Source organism: Phocoena sinus, chromosome 3, assembly GCF_008692025.1.
Source record: "Phocoena sinus isolate mPhoSin1 chromosome 3, mPhoSin1.pri, whole genome shotgun sequence".
In the NCBI taxonomy this organism is placed as follows: Eukaryota; Metazoa; Chordata; class Mammalia; order Artiodactyla; family Phocoenidae; genus Phocoena; species Phocoena sinus.
In genome coordinates, this window is record NC_045765.1 from 56242857 (window position 1) to 56263274 (window position 20418).

The 20418-nt window shown below is 39.1% G+C and overlaps 1 protein-coding gene across 6 annotated transcripts in view; it reads right to left on the reverse strand.

Moving 5' to 3' along the window:
• Positions 1–20418, reverse strand: part of CTNNA1 (catenin alpha 1) — a 313486-nt gene that overhangs the window by 150955 nt on the left and 142113 nt on the right. The window contains exon 2 of one of the 6 annotated variants that reach the window (XM_032625297.1): positions 3989–4124. The exons of the other annotated variants lie outside the window; for them this stretch is intronic. The gene's annotated coding sequence lies outside the window, so the exon portion shown is untranslated. The remainder of the gene's footprint in view (positions 1–3988; positions 4125–20418) is intronic. 6 annotated transcript variants of the gene reach the window in all.

Here is a 20418-nt window from a genome sequence, read left to right on the forward strand (position 1 = left end):
GGCTGAGAAATTCTTCCAAATTAAAAGAGGCTAAAAAAGACATGAAAACTAAATGCAGTCATTCTGGACTGAAAATTGTATTAGGAGGAAAAAAAATTGAGACAACTGATAAAATTTGATCAGGGACTCTGAAATAGATAATAAATAGTAATGTATCAATGTTAACTTTTCAAATTCCCATCATTATATTGTAGCTATGTCCTTGTGACATGTAATGGGAATGATGTCTGCAACTTACTCTCATACGGTTTAGAAAAAACTAATGTATTAAATATATGCATATATACAGAGAAGAACGGAAAGTGGGAGGAAGAGTGGGAAGGAGAAGAAAAGAAGGAAGAGAGGAGAAAGACAAGGAACAGAGGGAAATTGAAGGGGAAAATGAGAGACAGTATGGAGAAAGGGAGGGGTAGAAGGAGAGAAGAGAAGGGAGGAGGAGAGGGAGAGAACAAGGGGGGAGGGGAGAGGAGAGAGAGAGAGATGTCTTGAAATGTGGCTAGTGTAGCTGAGAATTGATTATCTTTATTTTATTTCATTTTAATTACTGTCAAGTAGCCACCAGTGACTACCTTATCGGACAGCACAGTTCTAAACCCTCTACAGAAAGCAACATCAGACATCTAAATCCTATATTTGAATAATGACCAGGACAAGGTAGAACTGCGCATGTCTGTGACCAGTACACTCCTAACAACTTTACTATAAAAAATATGTTTGTATCCTCTCCCATAAATGCACGCTTGAGGCACAAATAGGTAGACTCCTTTAGATATAGCTGAAAATATTACTGGAGGCATCATCTAAAAATTCTAGAATCGCTGAAGATGGAATGCCGAAAGGAATGTGGATTTGCTTAATCTGGTAACACAAAATGCCCATTTCCAGGGAATTTGTTTCATTTCAAGTGGGCAAACTTGCTCTCTACACTCATATTATGTCAAGCCTATACTTTGGTTTTTAAAGGTTATTTGCCCACTAAACATCAGCCCAAGTCAGCAAACCCTAGGAGATGGGAGTCCTTTAGATTGCTACAGGACTGACAACAGCTCAAGCAAATGTCATCAAATGTCAAAGATAAGACATTTCAGAAGGAATGATTTTTCCCCATGGATCCCACATTTCTGTATCCTAGCATTCCAGCCACTGTATCAACACAGAACAGAAAATCTTTCAAAGGTTGCAGAGGGAAGGAGTCAAAAGACAACTTAAATGAAGTTAGCTGCAAGAAGACATGTGGTCACATTTGGATTTTAATTATTAAACAAGTACAACATACAACAATTCACTTTCCCAAAGAAATACACCTTTTCATTTTTTTCTTGAAATAAAAAGCCTTCTTGAAAGGAGTTCAGGGAAAAGCACTTAGCCCAACCCCTGCCTGAGGAAAGGCACCTGGCCTGAGGACTTGATTACTTTTGAAAACCAGCAAACAAGATCCAAACACCATACACACGCATTCTTATGGTTTTAGAATCCATTGCTCAGGCCCAATGAGCAAAACTGGAAAGGATGAGAGTCCTGAGCTGAGAGAGAGAGAGACAAGGTCTCAAGCCACAGGGAAGCTGCCAAGAAGAAAAGCTGTTTGGAGATAACTCAAAGAGGGAGCAAGCTGCCCAAGGTGAGCCTGGGAAGACTGGACCAGTCCAGTAACGGGGAAAAAGGCTTCAGACACTTGGAGAAAAATTAGGACTGCCTTAGAGAAAGAACAAGAGTCCCCTGATGATCTGTACACATGTTGATTGATAATAAATTTTAAATTATCAAAAAAAGTCTTTTTGGTCTTTTGTTTTCCCAATTACAAAATAATTTCACTTTCTTATTAACTGGAAAAGAAGGCAGAGTGTAAGCACACTAATGAACTGCAAATGACCCTGACCTCTCTGGGTCTGGGGAGACCCACTAGGGACTGGTAAATGGGAAAAGCATGTGCCCAGCTTCCCATGAGCTCCAGGCAATCTTTATCATGCACACCTCTGGTTAGCAGATCATTCGATTTTTTAAGAGATCCAAACTTGCAGATTTTTACATTAAATCTCCCAACTTTAATGTTAGAAACTTGTTCCAAAAGATTTTACCACTGTATGGGACAAACACTCATATCTGAGTACTATGTTTGCCCTGTTGGTCACCACTTTGCAATCACTAAACAAGATTCTCCCCTGAAGTCCTTTCTGATTGATTCCACATCCCAGAACTCCACATCCTCTTAAGTACTATCTCTGAGGAGGGAGGTGTTAAGGCAAAGGACTCAATCACTCACTTCCATTGAGAAACTTGAAATATACTGACACTTGAAAACTGAGAACCCATTCAGTGTGTTTTCAAGTCTTTCAATAACCATGATGGAAGCACACCGCCTTGTGAGGCATCTTTAATCAAAGGCCCCTCCAAGAGTGACACCAAATGTTATTAAACTATACTACAGAATCAAGTTATGCTTTTGGTGACCCCAACCCTACAAGGATTTCAAACAGCAGAGGTAGAACATTTAAAAATCTAATGAAGGGCTTCCCTCATGGCACAGTGGTTAAGAATCCGCCTGCCAATGCAGGGGACACGGGTTCCAGCCCTGGTCTGGGAAGATCCCACATGCCGCAGAGCAACTAAGCCCGTGCGTCACAACTACTGAGCCTGCGCTCTACAGCCCACGAGCCACAACTGCTGAAGCCCATGTGCCTGAGCCTGTGCTCCACAACAGCAGAAGCCACTGCAATGAGAAGCCCGTGCACTGCAAGGAAGACTAGCCCCCACTCACCGCAACTAGAGAAAGCCCACGTGCAGCAACGAAGACCCAACGCAGCCAAAAATAAATTAAATAAATAAATTTTTTAAAAAAAGAATACTGACCTCTTCAAAGTTTAAAAAAGAATTTTAAAAATAAATAAAATCTAATGAAAATACATTCTCTGGAAAGAACATGGCTCCCGGACCCAGCTTCGTCATTTATTTATTCTCTGACCTTGGACAAGTGACCTCACCTTTCTGGATCCTCAGTTTCCTCATCTATAAAATGAAAGGGGTTGAATTCTAAGCTCCATGTCCTTCCAGCTCTGAAATTCTAGTATTCCCTTCATTTAAATGGTCTCTCAGTAGTCTCCGAAGTGTTTCATTAAACATAATTGATTTTTCCCAGGTTTAGCCTGTGGTATTGCTACCTGTATTTTAAGTTTTAATGTGATAACTATGCTTATGTTTCTTTATATGCCTTAAGTTGCTAGCAAGGTACTTTATGCAAAGATGCTTTATGCAGAGCAGACACAGTATTAGTTGAATTAAATTTATGCAATCTGATTTTGAAATATTTACAAGCCAACCAAGACAAAGTTCCTGCTTCAATCTTAGTCATAGCTTCTGCTTCTCTACAATTAATGACATTGTTTAAAGTAACTAAACAAATAACTTTTAAACTCTTGGCAATTTCTAGTTTTCCAATTAACTTACAGATCACTCCTTCACAAGACCTATTACAAAACCTACTAGAGCCAGCCAACCTTAATGAATTACAGCAACCTTAGGTTTTTCCAGGAGGGATCACGCTTAGTGGAATGAAATAAAAAGTTAAACTGTAGTTACTCAGTCTTCATTACCTTATAAATAGCAATCCTGGCTATAAAGCAAAAGTTCACTATAAATTCAGACAGGGGCAGAGACGGTAGGCATGTGACTAGCAATATTCATGACAGAAAGAGAAATGGAGAAGCAACAAGCAGAAAATAAAAGCATAGTTCCATCAGAACCAAGGAGGCTGATTGTTGGCAAACTGTCTCATTTGTGCAAAGAGCTATATACCTTCTCCAAAAATATTAAATGTTCATTTACAACAGAATGGCCACATTATTCTTAAAATCTGTCTGCTCCAAAGCTTTAGAATATCTGCACCTAGCTACTAAATGCCAATTTTTTTTTTAAACAGCAAGGTTAAGTTAATGCAGTGTTAGAATGGTTCATTTAAATGCAAATTAGGAAATTTAGAAATTAAAGTACCCACAGTAACGTTAACTGTCACAGTGCACAAGATATAGGACTGTGGATTACTCAGGGCAGTCGTAGGGATGCCAGGTTGCATCTGCATTAAACGGAGTTACCACAGCTGGTGGAATCTCAACTCTCAAATCTCCCAGTTACTGTCAAAAAAAAAAAAAAAAGGTAACCTTTATAATTAAAACTCACTCCAGGGACTTCCCTGGTGGCACAGTGGTTAAGAATCTGCCTGCCAATGCAGGGAACATGGGTTTGAGCCCTGGTCTGGGAAGATCCCACATACTGCAGAGCAACTAAGCCCATGCGCCACAACTACTGAGCCTGCACTCTAGAGCCCACAAGCCACAACTACTGAGCCCGCGTGCTGCAACTACTGAAGCCCTCGCGCCTAGAGCCGGTGTTTCGCAACAAGAGAAGCCACAGCAATGAGAAGCCTGCACACCGCAACGAAGAGTAGCCCCCGCTCGCTGCAACTAGAGAAAGCCTGTGCGCAGCAATGAAGACCCAATGCAGCCAAAAATAAATTTATATATTAAAAAAAGCACAGGTTCATGTAAACAAAAAGAAAACCTGTTCCCCTCCAACCACCACAAAAAAAAGCACAGTCTCTTTCTAATCACAAATACAATATCATTGTCCAAAAAAAAAATGCTTAGCCTTGGTCAAACGTGAGAGCCAAAACACAATCAAAGTAAAAAGTTTCCATCTACAACAGAATACTGGATTACATAAACCAGTGATCAACTCATATACAAATACATTTTATATCAGGAACTTATATGGCACATAGTACAAGTTGTCACTCCACTTCCAGGTATATATAGATCTATAAGAAAAAGGACACTTGGCTAGATCTTTATTATTTTTTTAAGATTATAATTATGATTACTTTTATTATTATAATTATTTTTAAAAGATTATAATTATTTTTAATCATAATAAAACATACCATCACTCTCATTTTGTTTCTTATCTTCTCTAGAGTACCAAAGGCAATGTGGAGGTACTTCCCTGGCAGTCCAGTGGTTAAGAATCTGCCTTCCAATTCAGGGGACTCGGGTTCCATCCCTGGTCGGGGAACTAAGATCCCACATGCCGCTGGGCAACTAAGCCCGCGAGCTCCAGAGCCCGTGTGCCACAACTAGAGAGAAGCCCGCACGCCCCAACAAAAAATCCCACAAGCCGCAACTAAGACCCGACACAGCCAAATAAACACGTATTTAAAAAAAAAAAACAGGCAATGGGGGAAACACAGGGAACAACTGAATGAAAGAACTTCCATGCCACAAGCGTTAGGAGACACAATGATTACCAAGAGCACTAAGCAAAGGACAAAAGGTAAACCTAAAAAAACAATGTTCAGTCCACCATTTAGGCACTCAATCAGCAAATATTTTAGTGCCTTCTCTGTATAGACACTATTTGAGACCAAAAACTCTGCCTTCGTCAAACTACACTGTAGTAACAGTATAAATAAGTAAACAAATAAGACAATATCTGTGCTAGAAAGAAAAGTAAGCAGGATAATGGTAATGCAATTAGGTAGGGTCCTTCCAGGGCCTTTCTGTCTGGGTAACACGAGCTGAAATCTGAAAGTCAAGGAAGAGCCAATCAAATGAATTATTTGGGGGAAGAGCGCTGCAGGCAGAGGTAACAGAGACAAGGCAGCATCTCCCAGGGCTTAGAGAAAACGGTGGCCAATGTGGCTGGAGCATAGAGCAAGAAGAGGTGAGAGAGATCAAGTGAAGGAAAAAACAAGCTCCAGAGCTGCTGAAGTAACTGCAGTGTGGTCTGGATATCTGTGTTCATTTACTTAGCTTCCACTCGACATGGTTGAGACCATCAACAAAGGAAGTGTTTAAGAGAAAACTGCACTAAGCCCTCTAACAGGCAACTGATTATGGATATACAGGAAGTCCCTGTTTCCATAAGAAACTGGATGACTCTGGTCTGAAAAACAAAGATGAAACCAGCATGTGGACTGGAAGCACAAGAGAAAAGAGACAAAGGGAGGAAAAAGAGGGTTTTGTTTTACAACAATGGGACTAAAAGGCAGAGAAACTTCTCACACAGCTGAGAAGTGCACAGGAAGAAGAGGACTGTACTTTTCTTGGAGAGCTAGGAGAAAAGATGCCGGAACTTAACTAGAGTATAGGAAGTTACCCAGACTAAGAAAGCAAGAAAGAACTATCTCTAAAACTTGTAATGTATACCTTTGATGACCTAGTTTGTCATTCACTTGTCAATTACCACATCCTGGGGATCCTGCTAGGTGCCAGGGACACAAAGACTAATTAGAAATCCCTACCAGATCATCACAGCAATTAATTATTAAGTACAAAAGGAAAAAGTTGCATTTAAATGGAACAATCTGGCAGATGCCACTTAATCACAAGTGTTTAAACTTAGCATCACCACCAGTAGAACAACCTGACAATCATTTCAATGCCCTGAGAAAAGTACATCATCACACATGTACTGTTCCTGCCAAAAGTGGCAACAATAAGACAAATCCAAACTGTGGACATTCTATAAAACTGGCTTAAACTCTTCAAAAGTGTCAATGTCATGGGGGAAAAAAGACTGAAAATCAAAACTAAAGAGATACAGGGGGCTTCCCTGGTGGTCCAATGGTTAAGACTTCATGCTCCCAATGCAGGGGGCCCAGGTTCGATCCCTGGTCAGGGAACTAGATCCCGTATGCCATAACTAAAAAGACCCCGCATGCCACAACTAAAAAGACCCTGCATGCTGCAACAAAGATCCCGCATGCCGCAACTAAGATCTTGTGCAGCCAAATAAATAAATATATTTTTAAAAAGAATATAATTTGAAAAAGAACTAAAGAAATGCAACAACTAAATGAGGTATGGGATCTTTTACTGATTCCTGGATTAAAAAAACTATGAAGGACATCACTGGGACAACTGGTGGAATTTAATATGAATATGGACTGTACATGAGATCAGTGCTTCTGGGAATCTTGTTAAAAGGCAAATTCTGAATCAGTAGGTCTAGGGTAGTACGTAAGAGTCTGAATTTCTCACAAGTTCCTAGGGAGAGCAGACACTGGTTCTTGGACCACTCTTTAAAAGAAATCATGTTACTATATCAATGTAAAATTTCTTATATAGTGTAGTTAAGTAAGGCAATGTCCTTACTCTTAGAAGTTACATGCCAAAAAACCTAAGGGTGAAATACTTGGTGTCTGCAGTCTACTTTCAAATTCCTCAGAAAAAAAGTTTATATAGAGTAATGGAGCAAATTTGAAAAATTTTAACAATTGATGAAACTAGGTAAACTGAAGAATCAAGTGCTCGTTGTATTACGCTTTTACAACTTTTCTGTACGTTTGAAGAATTTCAAAAACAGCTGGGGGAAATGCTCACAGTCTAGAACAGAAAATAGTTACAATAAAACAGAAAGTATAGAGTTGTACAGTGAACCACCAGTGCAAAGAGGAGCACCCAGGAGGGAATCCCCAATGGCCAGAGAGTCCTCACTGAGGATCTGATGTACTGGGAGGGAGGGAGGGCGGTTGTTTCAGTTTGTGCAAAGGGACCAGAGAACTTTGGCACCTTCCAAGAACCACAAGTGTAAGTGAAAAATATAAGACAGATAGTGAAATGGCAGAAGATAAGGCTAAAAGATAAGCAAAGAAATTAAGAAGGCACTGGAGGTTATCTTTCTTAACTTGAAAATACCATTCTATAATACTTGAGAAATCCTGAAATGCACACCCCGCCCCAGAAAAAACCCTCAAAGACAAAGGAGAAAACCCCACCTCTTACAGTAACCATAGTAAAGACCAAAAGCCAACAGCAAGTGCCTTCCTGGCCAGAGCAGCACTTTCCCAGTCTAAAGGACTTCATGCACATGACCGCAGAGCTCAGTTCCTTAAACCCCACAAGGCTCGAGCCAAGCATTTTCCTCCCCATCTATTCCCCCTTGGCCTTCCTCATCTCCCCCTACCAAAGCTCCACCAAACCAGGTCCCCTAGAAGGAGACTCTAGGCCCCTTTCCTCCTCTTCCCTCCCCTCCTCTGCATCTTAGTAAATATCTCACTCTACTAACCCTTCCCATTCTCAGGAGTCTTCTCATTTCCAATCACTCTCCAGACAGCCCCAGTTATCATTGTCATGGAATCGACTCTCCTCTGAAAAGAACTTGGCATTGCTTCCCCACCACAGGCAGGACGAAGCGGAAACTCCTACAAACCTTACTCACAATGGCCTGCCAACCTCATCACCTGTCTCTACTCCAAACTCTTCTCCAGATAGTATAAGTCTCCAGACCTTTATATAACCCCTATCCTCTGCCCAGAGCACCCCTCCAGACTCTTCCATCTTCCTTCAAGGCTCACACAAATGTCCTCTGCTTTCATAGAAAGAGCTGTTCCCTCTTTTCTGGGTTCCCCCATCACTTTACAAGCATCTCTATTTCAGCACTTGCCCCATAGCACGATATCAGTGTTTCCATCTCCCATAAAGCTGAGAACTCCTTTAAGTACAGAGATCATGCCTTTTTTGAGCATGGTAACTTTCATCTAACAACATTCTATAAATGATTAACTGAACTGGCTCGACTGTTTTTAGATTTCCTCTAGCAACACCGATGTGTGTGCAAAGAAATCTCTCTCCCGTTATAGATTAGCAAAAAAAAAAAGGCAGGCTTAATAAATGCATTGTATTTAACTGAACCCTTCCCCCTGCAATTGAGATACAGCAAACTAAACACGACCTTAGACCCTAACTCAATAAAGATACCTAGAAAACATTACCTCTTTCACAGGTCTTAATGACACCAAAGAAGCTTAAATTTCTCTCAAGGGTTGCCATCCTCCATTTCCTTGAGTTTTTTCCCCTCATCCCAAGGGATCAAGCTCACATTTCACTTATCCACTTCTGTGCAAAATGACAAGTTTCTAAAGATACACTTCAAAGTCAGTCCAGAACTTTTCTGAGAACATGATGACCCCAGGTCCAAGGAAGCAAGAAAATGATAACAGATGATTATAAGAAACCTTTGCCAATTTAGAGATCCCCAGGAACAGAAAACCCCCAAGAACACTGACTCATCAGTAATAATAACCTACCCTTTCAGCTCTGCCTTATTCAGTGCACTATCATTTTTCACAAACCATGATTAAGAGTCTAGATTAATACTGAAATATTTAACATAATGAAATATTCAACATACCATGAGAGAATAGTAACAATGCATCTTTGCTTGGAAACAAAGCACGTATCAGAGCTGCATAGGGCAAATGGACTATTAGCAAAGGCTCCTATCCTTCGTGTAACTTGAAATGGGCCACAGTGAATGCGTTTTCTGAGTTATCATAGCACTTTCAGTTTCAAGAACAGTCTGCAGTCTAACCTAATAAACCAGTACATGTAATCTGATAATTAACCAGGTTTTCAACACACTCTTCAAATCATAATGTCTAATACTAACAAAAAAAAAAATAAAACATAGCAATAAAACATTTTCAAAATACAACTGATGAGCCACTTACTTATGACAGCATTTAATAATGAAATCTCAGAACAAGAAAAAGGAAATCCACAGCTCAGTATAATGAAATGGAATAGCCAAAATGAAATAATCCAGAAAAGAACTACCCTTTAAATTAGCAATTAAGGAATTACATCAGTTATCTAACACTAAGATCAAATTGGATTAAATTATTACTTCATCACAAAAATTAAATGCAAATGATAAATTTTTTCTTCTGTAAAGCCCTCAAAGTCTTTTTTTTTTTAATTCTTACAGATGATGGTGGGAATGTAAGTTGGTACAGCCACTATGGAAAACAGTATGGAGGCTCCTCAGAAAACTAAAAATAAAATTACCATATGATCCAGCAATCCCACTCCTGGGAGTATACCCAGATAAAACTATAATTCAAAAAGATAGGGACTTCCCTGGCAGTTCAGTGGTTAAGACTCCACGCTGCCAATGCAGGTGGTGCAGGTTCCATCCCTGGTCTGGGAACTAAGATCCCACATGCCACATGGAGTGGCCAAAAAGATTTTAAAAAAAAGATACATGCATCCCTATGTTCATAGCAGCACTGTTTACAATAGCCAAAACATGGCAACAACCTAAATGTCCATCAACAGATAAATGGATAAAGATGTGGTACATACTCAGCCATAAAAAGAAACGAAACTGAGTTATTTGTAGTGAGGTGGATGGACCTAGAGTCTGTCATACAGAGTGAAGTAAGTCAGAAAGAGAAAAACAAATATCATATGCTAACACATGTATATATGGAATCTAAGAAAAAAAAAAGTTCATGAAGAACCTAGGGGCAAGATGGGAATAAAGACACAGACCTACTACAGAATGGACTTGAGGATATGGGGAGGGGGAAGGGTAAGCTGTGACAAAGTGAGAGTGGCATGGACATATATACACTACCAAATGTAAAACAGATAGCTAGTGGGAAGCAGCCGCATAGCACAGGGAGATCAGCTCAGTGCTTTGTGACCACCTAGAGGGGTGGGATAGGGAGGGTGGGAGGGAGGGAGACGCAAGAGGTAAGAGATATGGGAACATATGTATATGTATAACTGATTCACTTTGTTATACAGCAGAAACTAACACACCACTGTAAAGCAATTATACTCCAAAGATGATGTTAAAAAAAAAAAAAAACTATCTCTGAATGGAAGCATTGGGTTTAATCAGTCCTGAATTTGAACAGTCTCTTTGTTTCTCTGTACCACTAGAAAGAGTGGTGTGCTGAGCAAATATTGTTAATGTGCCTGAAAGTCTACCTTCAAAGTCTCTACAGAGGTTTAACTATATATAAGCCAAGGGTCACCCTTAGGGTTCTGGTTTTAGTCCATTTTATAAAACTAAGACTGTAGTGTCCTCTGTATTCTTTTAGTGTCATCTAAATAAAGTTCTAACTAATATTCCCAAATGTTATGTTATCTTACAGGTGAAGGGCAATCACAGGTTTAAATGAAGGCAAACTATAACCATGCAGGCCGTTCTTTTTTTTTTTTTTTTTTTTTTTTTTTTTTTTTTTTTTTTTTTCAGTACGCGGGCCTCTCACCGTTGTGGCCTCTCCCGTCACGGAGCACAGGCTCCGGACACACAGGCTCAGCGGCCATGGCTCACAGGCCCAGCCGCTCCGTGGCATGTGGGATCCTCCCGGACCAGGGAACGAACCCGTGTCCCCTGCATCAGCAGGCGGACTCTCAACCACTGCGCCACCAGGGAAGCCCCTGCAGGCCGTTCTTGTGTTGGAAATGTGACTGTTAAAATTCTCTCAGTAAAGTTTCGCAGTTTTGTCCCCCCCAAAAAAAAAAAAAAAAAAAAATGTGGTACACATATACAATGGCATACTACTCAGCCACAAAAAAGAATGAAATAATGCCATTTGCAGCAACATGGATGGACCTAGAGATAATGATACTAAGTGAAGTAAGTCAGAAAGAGAAAGACAAATACCATATATCACTTATGTGTGGAATCTAAAATATAGCACAAATGAACCTACCGACAAAACAGAAACAGAATCACAGACATAGAGAACAAACTGTGGTTGCCCAGGGGAAGGTGAGGAGGGAGAGGGATGGACTGGGAGTCTGGGGTTCGTAGATGCAAACTATTACATTTAGAATGGATAAACAACAAGGTTCTAAGGTAAGCACAGGGAAATATATTCAATATCCTGTGATAAACCATAATGGAAAAGAATATTTTAAAAATGCAAAAAAAAATTCTTACAGATGAAAATTACAACTTCCACAATAAAATTCCCTCTCTTCTTTTACTACAATGGGACCACTGAACAGATGACAAGAAATTTTAAAAATCTAATCACACTACTCATACAATACTTGTTCCAAATGATCAAATCTTTGTTACAAATATTTAGAATGACACTCAAAGTTGCCTTGCAAACTGTATTTACCTTATATGCATTGCTCCAAACTTGCAGCCAGTGAAAAAGCACAAATTAAATCCCAATCAAAAGGGGGTTTGATAGATGACAGCCCATCAACAAGTAAATAGAAATGCATGGTAATTTCAAGCTCCATTAGAAATGGAGTTGGGGGTATGCTTGCACACAGAAAAAGTTTGATAGTTATAAAAAAAAAAGGGGGGGGGAATAATGAACATTTAGAGGCTCCAACAGAGAAAGGGCAATACTGAAGTTTTATTTTGAAGCACAGTTATTTCTGCACACTCTGAACTTTCAATAATGGATAAATTTAGTATAGTGCTCTTGCAAGTGAACAAAACAGCATGAGACAGGGCAAGTAAAGCCAGACTGTTCACCTCCCTACACAGTTCGGCCCATTCAGCCCAGGCCCACAACATGGGGGGCTGAGCTGACCACCACACTGCACAAGCAACAAATACCACCCTCAATGTCTGGAAGCAAGCACAGTGGCACCTAGGCCGGACAGGTGCCACTGTCCGGCCTAGGTGAGAGATTAGTATCCAGAATATATATAGGAACTGTTGCTCTGTGAGACTCTCTACAATGCCTGATGTAACTTTTTTCCTTAAGAGAAAACAGAAGGTACTAATAAGACAAATCCTCCAACACATAAGGTATAACCAAAATTCCTTTAAGACTTCTAAGTGTGTGGCTTCACAGTCCCTCAAGAGGAAAAAATGATTTGGGCTGGGAAAGGAGAAAGGATAATTGATTTCATGTTTTTCACTATTTGTTTATCTCTATACAGAAGGTCAAATGTGCAAAATACATATTTTTTGAATGAATTTATTTTTACCTGTTTATTTTTTCACTTTTTATATGCAGTAAAATTCACTCTAGTATACTATCCTATGACTTGTGACAAACTCAGTTGTGCAATCACCTCCATAATAAAGATAAAACAGTTTAAAGAATTTATTTTATTTTCACAACAGCACACACATACAACTAAACCATAGACCCTAACTGTACAAAAGATTATTCACTTCAAGAGCAAATTTGGCATCAAATTATTGCAAAGCTACAGTAATCAAAACAGTGTGGTACTGGCATAAAGACAGACACAGAGATCAATAGAACAAAACAGAGAACCCAGAAACAAACCCTCTCATGGTCAAATGATTTTCGACAAGGTGTCAAAACCACTCAATGAGGAAAGGACAGTCTTTTCAATAAGTGGGGCTGAGAAAACTAGATATCCACATGTAAAACAATGAACGTGGACTCTTACCTAATATCATATATAATAATTAACTCAAAATGGATCAAACATCTAAACGTAAGAGCTAAAACTATAAAACTCTTAGAAAAAAAAAATACACAGGGCGACTTCCCTGGTGGCACAGTGGTTAAGAATCCACCTGCCAATGCAGGGGACACGGGTTCAATCCCTGGTCCAGGAAGATCCCACATGCTGCGGAGCAACTAAACCCGTGTGCCACAACTACTGAGCCTGTGCTCTAGAGCCCGCAAGCCACAACTACTGAGTCCGCGTGTCACAACTACCGAAGCCCACTTGCCTAGAGCTGGTTCTCCGCAACAAGAGAAGCCACCACAATGAGAAGCCCATACACCACAACGAAGAGTAGCCCCCACTCGCCACAACTAGAGAAAGCCTACGTGCAGCAATGAAGACCCAACGCAGCCAAAAATAAATAAATAAATTTTTAAAAAATCACAGGGCAAAAGTTTCATGACATTGGGCTTAGTAACGATTTCTTGGATATGACACCAAACGCACAGGTAACAAAAGAAAAAAGAGATAAACTTCCTCAAAATAAAAACCTGTGTGTACCAAAGGACATTATGAACAGAGTGAAAAGGCAATCCAGACAACAGAAGAAAATAACTGCAAAACATATATGTGAAAAGAGATTAGTATCCAGTATAGAAAACTAAAACTCAACCAAAAAAGAAAACAACTCAATGATGTGCAAAACACTTGAATAGACATTTCTCCAGAGATATACAAATGGCCAATAAACCCATGAAAAGATACTCAATATCACTAATCATTTGGGGAATGCACATCAAAACTATAATGAGATACCATCTCACATTCATTAAGATGGCTATCAAAAAAAAAAAGAAAATAACAAGTGTTGGTAAGGATGTGGAGAAATCAGAACCCTTGTGCCCTGCTGGTTGGAATGCAAAATGGTACAGCCACTGTGGAAAACAGTATGGCAGTTTCTCAAAAAGTTAAACATAAACTTACCATATAATCCCGCAATCCCACTTCTGGGTATATATCCAAAAGAACTAAACACAGTGTCTCGAAGAGATATTTGTATACCCATGTTCATAGCAGTACTATTCACAGCAGAACTATCCAAATGCTTATCAGCAAATGAATGGATAAGCAAACTGGGATATATATAAAATATTATTCAGCCTTAAAAAGGGAAGGAAATTCTGATATATGCCACAACATGGATGGACCCTGAGGACATTATGCTAAGTAACATAAGCTAGTCACAAAAAGATTAAGATTCTACTTATATGAGTTACCTAGAGTAGTCAAAGAGACAGAAAGAAAGGTGGTTGCCAGGAGCTGGGGTAAGGAGGTAATGGGGACTTGAAGTTTAATGGGTATAGTTTTAATTTTACAACATTAAAAGACTTCTGGAGATAAATGGTGGTGATGACTGCACAATATGAATGTACTTAATACCACTGAACTATACATTTAAAAATGGTTATGTTGGTAAATTTTATGTTATGTGTACTTTACAATTTTTTAACTTAAGAAAAAAAAGGAAGGGAAGAAAATCTGACACATGCTACAACATAGATGAACCTCAAAGGTTACGTGAAATAAGCCAGACACAATAGGACAAATATATGATTCCACTTATATGAGGTACCTAGACTAGGCAAATTCATAAAGAAAAAAAGTAGATAAGAGGTTACCAGGGGCTGGAGAGAGGGCAGGATGGGGAGTTACTGTTAAATGAGTAGAGTTCCTGTTTAGAATGATGGAAAAGTTCTAAAATGGATGGTGATGAAAAAAATAAAAAATAAAAAAATAAAATAAAATAAAATGGATGGTGATGATGGTTGCACAACATTGTAAATGCACTTAATGCTTAAAAATAGTGAAAATGGTAAATTTTATGTTATATATATTTAACCCCAATTTAAAAACATTATTTTAAGAGTAGCAAATCTTTTCCCCCAGGAATTCCACTTCTAAGAAGTTTCCCTTAAGAAGTAAGGACAGGCAAAAGATTCAGCTACAAATTAAAGCAGCTCTGGAAGCAAATGAAATGTCCAACAGAGGACTGATTAAAGAAGCTATATTGGAACAGTAGGGGATCATTAATATGCTATGTTAACACTGTGAGATTAACCATATTTCATCAATTCTAAAGCATACATATTTCACATCTTTAAGTCTCTAAAATTTGGATGTGTCTTACAATTGATGGCATTTTCTAGTTTATTTGGCAGTGTTTATTTTCTTAGTGGTACATAAAGGTTAATCTTAATGCTATTAATAGGGGAAATGTTCAAGTATGATAAATGGACGGCAGATTACAAAAGAGCAAATAAAGTAAAATCTAGTTTTTATAAAAGTTATACAGTCAATACACATACCTAGAAAAAAATATCACAGGATGTACACCAAAATGTTAACAGTGTTTATCTCTAGGTGATATAAATATGAATTTTTTTTTATAAAGTTGTTGACTTTTTTTGTTATTGTTTTTAATCTTTCAGCCATGCCGCGCAGCACATGGGATCTTATTCCCTGTCAGGGATCAAACTCTCGCCCCCTGCATTGGAAGTGCGGAGTCTTAACCACTGGACCGCCAGGGAAGTCTCAGTGGTTTTATTTTTTTAAAAAAGTTAAATAAACTGGATGTAAAGCCATGCTGCCTCCACACCCATATCAATCTGGCACAATCCTATATATAGCATATCTACTCATATTAGATATGAGTCAGGTATCACAAAAGACTAAAAGATACAAAAGAATGTAATTGCCTTGAAGGAGCTCAGCATGTAACAAAAGAATTTATGGTCCACAAGAGTCTTTACAAAGGTAAATCAGCAACTCAGTGCTATGTAAATAACTGAACTAGTGCACTGGTTTTACTGATAAGACAACTTAATATGAACCAGAACATGTCCTGTCCAGCAGTCCATAACTAAAAGAATAAATTAGCATTCTATCATGTTAGACATTAAAATAAATATCCTTTATAAGTCATCTTAGTCATTACATAGATGACAAAGTTCAAACTCTCCAACTGAGACTCATAAGATTAAAAACCCCTAAAAGCAGGTTAACATCATAAATCATCAGATAATAGGCACATAATCAATGACAAATTAGCAATAGCAGGAAACCCCCTACCATACAATTATTGTTTGCTATGACATTTTAAGAACTACATTTTAAAAAAATTCTTTCCAGAAGTTAGCTACAATAAAAACTCTACTTCCTGCCCTCAAAGTAGACAGCTCAGCTGGGGCCGGGGGTGGGGAGAGACACACAGGGAAAAGCTCTATGACACTGGATTTGGCAATGACTTCTTAGAAGATACCAAAAGCATTAGCAACAAAAGAAAAAACAAATAAACGGGACTTGATCAAAATTTAAAGCTTTTTAACATCAAAGGACATATCAACAGGGTAAAACTGAGAGAAAATATTGCAAGTCCTCCATCTAATAAGTGATTAACAGCCAGAATATACAAAGAACTCTATAACTCAACAACAAAAAACCCCAAACAATTAAAATGGCCAAAGGACGTGAATAGAGATTTCTTCAAAGAAAATATACAAATGGCCAATAATCACATGAAAAATGCTCAACAACACTAAACATTAGAGAAATGCAAATCAAAACCACAATGCAACATCAACTCACATCCATCAGGATGACTATTATTAAAAAGTAAATAAATTTATTTTAATTAAAAAACAGAAAATAACAAGCGTTGGTGAAAATGTGAAGAACATGGAACACTTACACATTGCTGTTAGGAATGTAAAGTAACATAGCTACTGTGGAAAACAGTATGGCAGTTCCTCAAAAATTTAAGCGTAGAATTACCATACCAAATGACCTAGAAATTCCACTTCTGGGTATATACCCAAAAGAGCTGAAAGCAGTGACACAAACACATAGTTGCACACCGATGTTCACAGCAGCATTATCCACAATGGCCAAAATATGGAGACAACCCAAGTGTTCATCAATAGATGAATGGATAATGGAATGTTACTCAACCTTAAAAAGGAAGGAAATTCTGACACATGCTACAACATGGGTGAACCCTGAAGGTATTATGCTAAGTAAAATAAGCCAGGTACTTAACACAGTTAAGTTAATAATTCAAAGTGACAGAAAGTACAACAGTGGTTGCCCTCGGGCTGGGGGGAGAGGAAATGGAGAGTTATTGTTTAATGGATATGGAGTTTCAGTTTAGGACAATGAAAAATTTTTCTGGATATGGACAGCGGTAGTGGTTACACAACATTGTGAATGTACTTAATGCCACTGAAGTGTACACATAAAGATAATTTAAATGGTAAGTTTTATTATGTGTATTTTATTTTAAAAACTAATAAGAATGTCATAATCAGGTGCAAATTTTAGAATTTCAGGTAAGTTAAAGATCACTTTCAGCAACGATGATCAATGTCTCAATAGAAAAACCATATCAATCAGCCTTCAGATGGATAGCATTCGTGTCAGAGAAGGATGGAGTATTCCACAACAAATGCCTGGCAGAGGCAGAGACATGTAGCAACAATTCACAATAGAAAATAAGGCTGAAAAATAAGTTAGGGCCAGGACTTAGAAGGTGCTAAATGCCCATCTAAGATTCTGACTAGTGCAACAAGACAGCAGTACATTTCCCAAAAGAAGAATGAGTACTGCTTATGTGTAAAAGACTGAATGGTGGAGGGGAAGATAGTAAGAAATTCAACTAACTTCAGCAAACACTTACAGAGCAACAACAGTGTTCCAAATTCTCAGATTATAAAAACTGAAGGGAGAGGAGGGGTGGGTAGTGACTGCAAAGAGATTTCTGGAGTACTGGTAATTTTCTGTTTCTTGATCTGGATGGTGTCTATGGGTGGTGTTCACTGAAATAATTCATTAGACAGGTACTGCTATAATTTGAATACTTTTCTACATGTACGTTATACTTTAATTTTTTTAAGTTTTATTAAAAATAAAGGCTAAGACCCAACTTCTAAGAAACCCCCAGCTGAGAGGAAGTAATCCATAAAAATATTTACCAAATGACATGAAAGATGCAACCACAGAATATGTACAAGGTACCCAAGAAGCACTGAGGTCCAACAGAAAACCCAGAGGCACTAACATCTAAGGTGAGTTTTAAAGAATAAACAAGTTTGTCAGATGGATGAGAAAAACAGTGCTCCAGGCAAAGGAAAAAATATGAAAAAGGCACCAAAGCAAACAATAGAACAATTTATCCAGAGAACTACAAGTAGTTTTGATAGTTCAAAGATAAGGAGATGGTCTAAACTAGAGTGGAAGCAGAGAGAAGGGAAAACAGGAATTTATGTAAGAGGAAGATCAGATGTAAAGGATTTCATCTGATTAGATCTGGGTGGAAAGGAATAAGAATGGAATGAGGATGGTTCTCAATTTGCCCATAACAGCAACTTGGTCATCAAGGCCCTCCATAATCTGACTGTTGCCTCATCTGTCATAGTTCCAACCACAAGCCAGACTCCAGACAGAAAAGACTCCTTCCTCCTTCATTCAACGTGCATCTAATTTTTTCTTTAATCTCCAGGCCAGGTACCATGCCGAAGGCTAAGGCTCACTTTCCAGCGGCAAAGGCAAACAGGGATATCAATAACAAGGTACAGTACAGTGGAGTATACCAGCTAGTGGGAAGAAGTTTGCTACCAGAAAGGGAAGTGTTAGCTTGAGTCTTGTGATAGGACTAAGAGCTCATTATAAAAGTGATGGAATACAAACTGGGGGAGTGGGGAACAAGGTGCGTGACTGAGCAAACAACAAAACAACAGTAACAGATAATCCTAGGCCCCTACATCCAATTTATATGTAAGGCCTATCTCATTTCTCCAAAATACTTTATCCCACCACCTTCACTCCCACCATCTTCCTAGCTCAACTCCCTACTTCCACTTGTACACATATACAAGCCTTGCAAGCACTAGCAGGAGCAATCTTCTTAAAAAGGAAATCAGATCATGGAACTTCTTACAATGGCTTCTTACAGCTCTTAGAAGAAAATCCAAACATGTGACCTGGAGTTTCCTGGCAATCTCATGTTAAGGCCTTCTCCCCATCCTAAAAGTATTCAAGCTACACAAGTCTTCTCTTAGGTCTCTAAACACATGGAGTTCTCTCCTGTCTCATGACCCTTATTTACACAAGCAGAATATCCTGTTCCCTCTGTCTAGATCTCCATCAGCACACAAACCACTACCCCCAACAACCAGGTCTGTCTGTCACATCTCACACTACTGCTACTTTCTCAAAGAAATCCCAGGACTCTGCCAGTTACTGCCTATCTCTACATCTGGTTTAGGTCTAAAGAAGAAAAAGGTTTCTCATTTTGGTCCTCTTGAGTTTTTTTGGTTTTGTTTTTGTTTTCTTTTTGCCTGCGTTGGGTCTTCCTTGCTGCGTGTGAGCTTTCTCTAATTGCGGCTCATTGCGGTGTGCCGGCTTCTCATTGCAGTGGCTTCTCTTGTTGCGGAGCACAGGCTCTAGGCACACAGGCTTCAGTAGTTGTGGCACATGGGCTCAGTAGTTGCGGCTCACGGGCTTAGCAGCTCCGCAGCATGTGGGATCTTCCCGGATCAGGGCTCAAAACCCGTGTCCCCTGCACTGGCAGGTGGATTCTTAACCATTGTGCCACCAGGGAAGTCCGGTCCTCTTGAGCTTAAGATGCCCCTGGGGGCACCCAATCAGCTCTCCAGTGCACAGGTGACCATGTGGATGAGGTGAAACATCTGTACTCAAAATAGAAGCTTCCACTTTAGCACAAGTATCGGACTTTAGCATAAGTTTGATGGCAGGAAGACTGCACAGAGAACTGCTTCTCAACTTGGAGGGACAGGGCACCCCTGATCTCTTAAGTCACCATAGGAATGAGATGTTACTAATGGAAGGAGGGTGATACCACATCATGGTGTGAAAGACTGAGATATGCTGGACAGAATCCTCGATATGAGTGTACTGAACAAAAACAACAAAAAGACTGAGAAACAAGAGCCAAAACTATAAGGAAAACCAGGAGAGATTCACATCACAATTCCACAAACTCCTTTGCCCTTTTATGCTTCCTCCCAACCAAACCCTACTCCTGTTTCATCCAGTTCAAATGCCGTCCCCTCCTGGAAGCATTAGCCCCCACTCCACATCTCCACCAGTTTTTATCATTATTATTATGTAAGACTGACCCATGCACAAGTTTCTCAACAGTAGTGTTATGGTACTGAACACC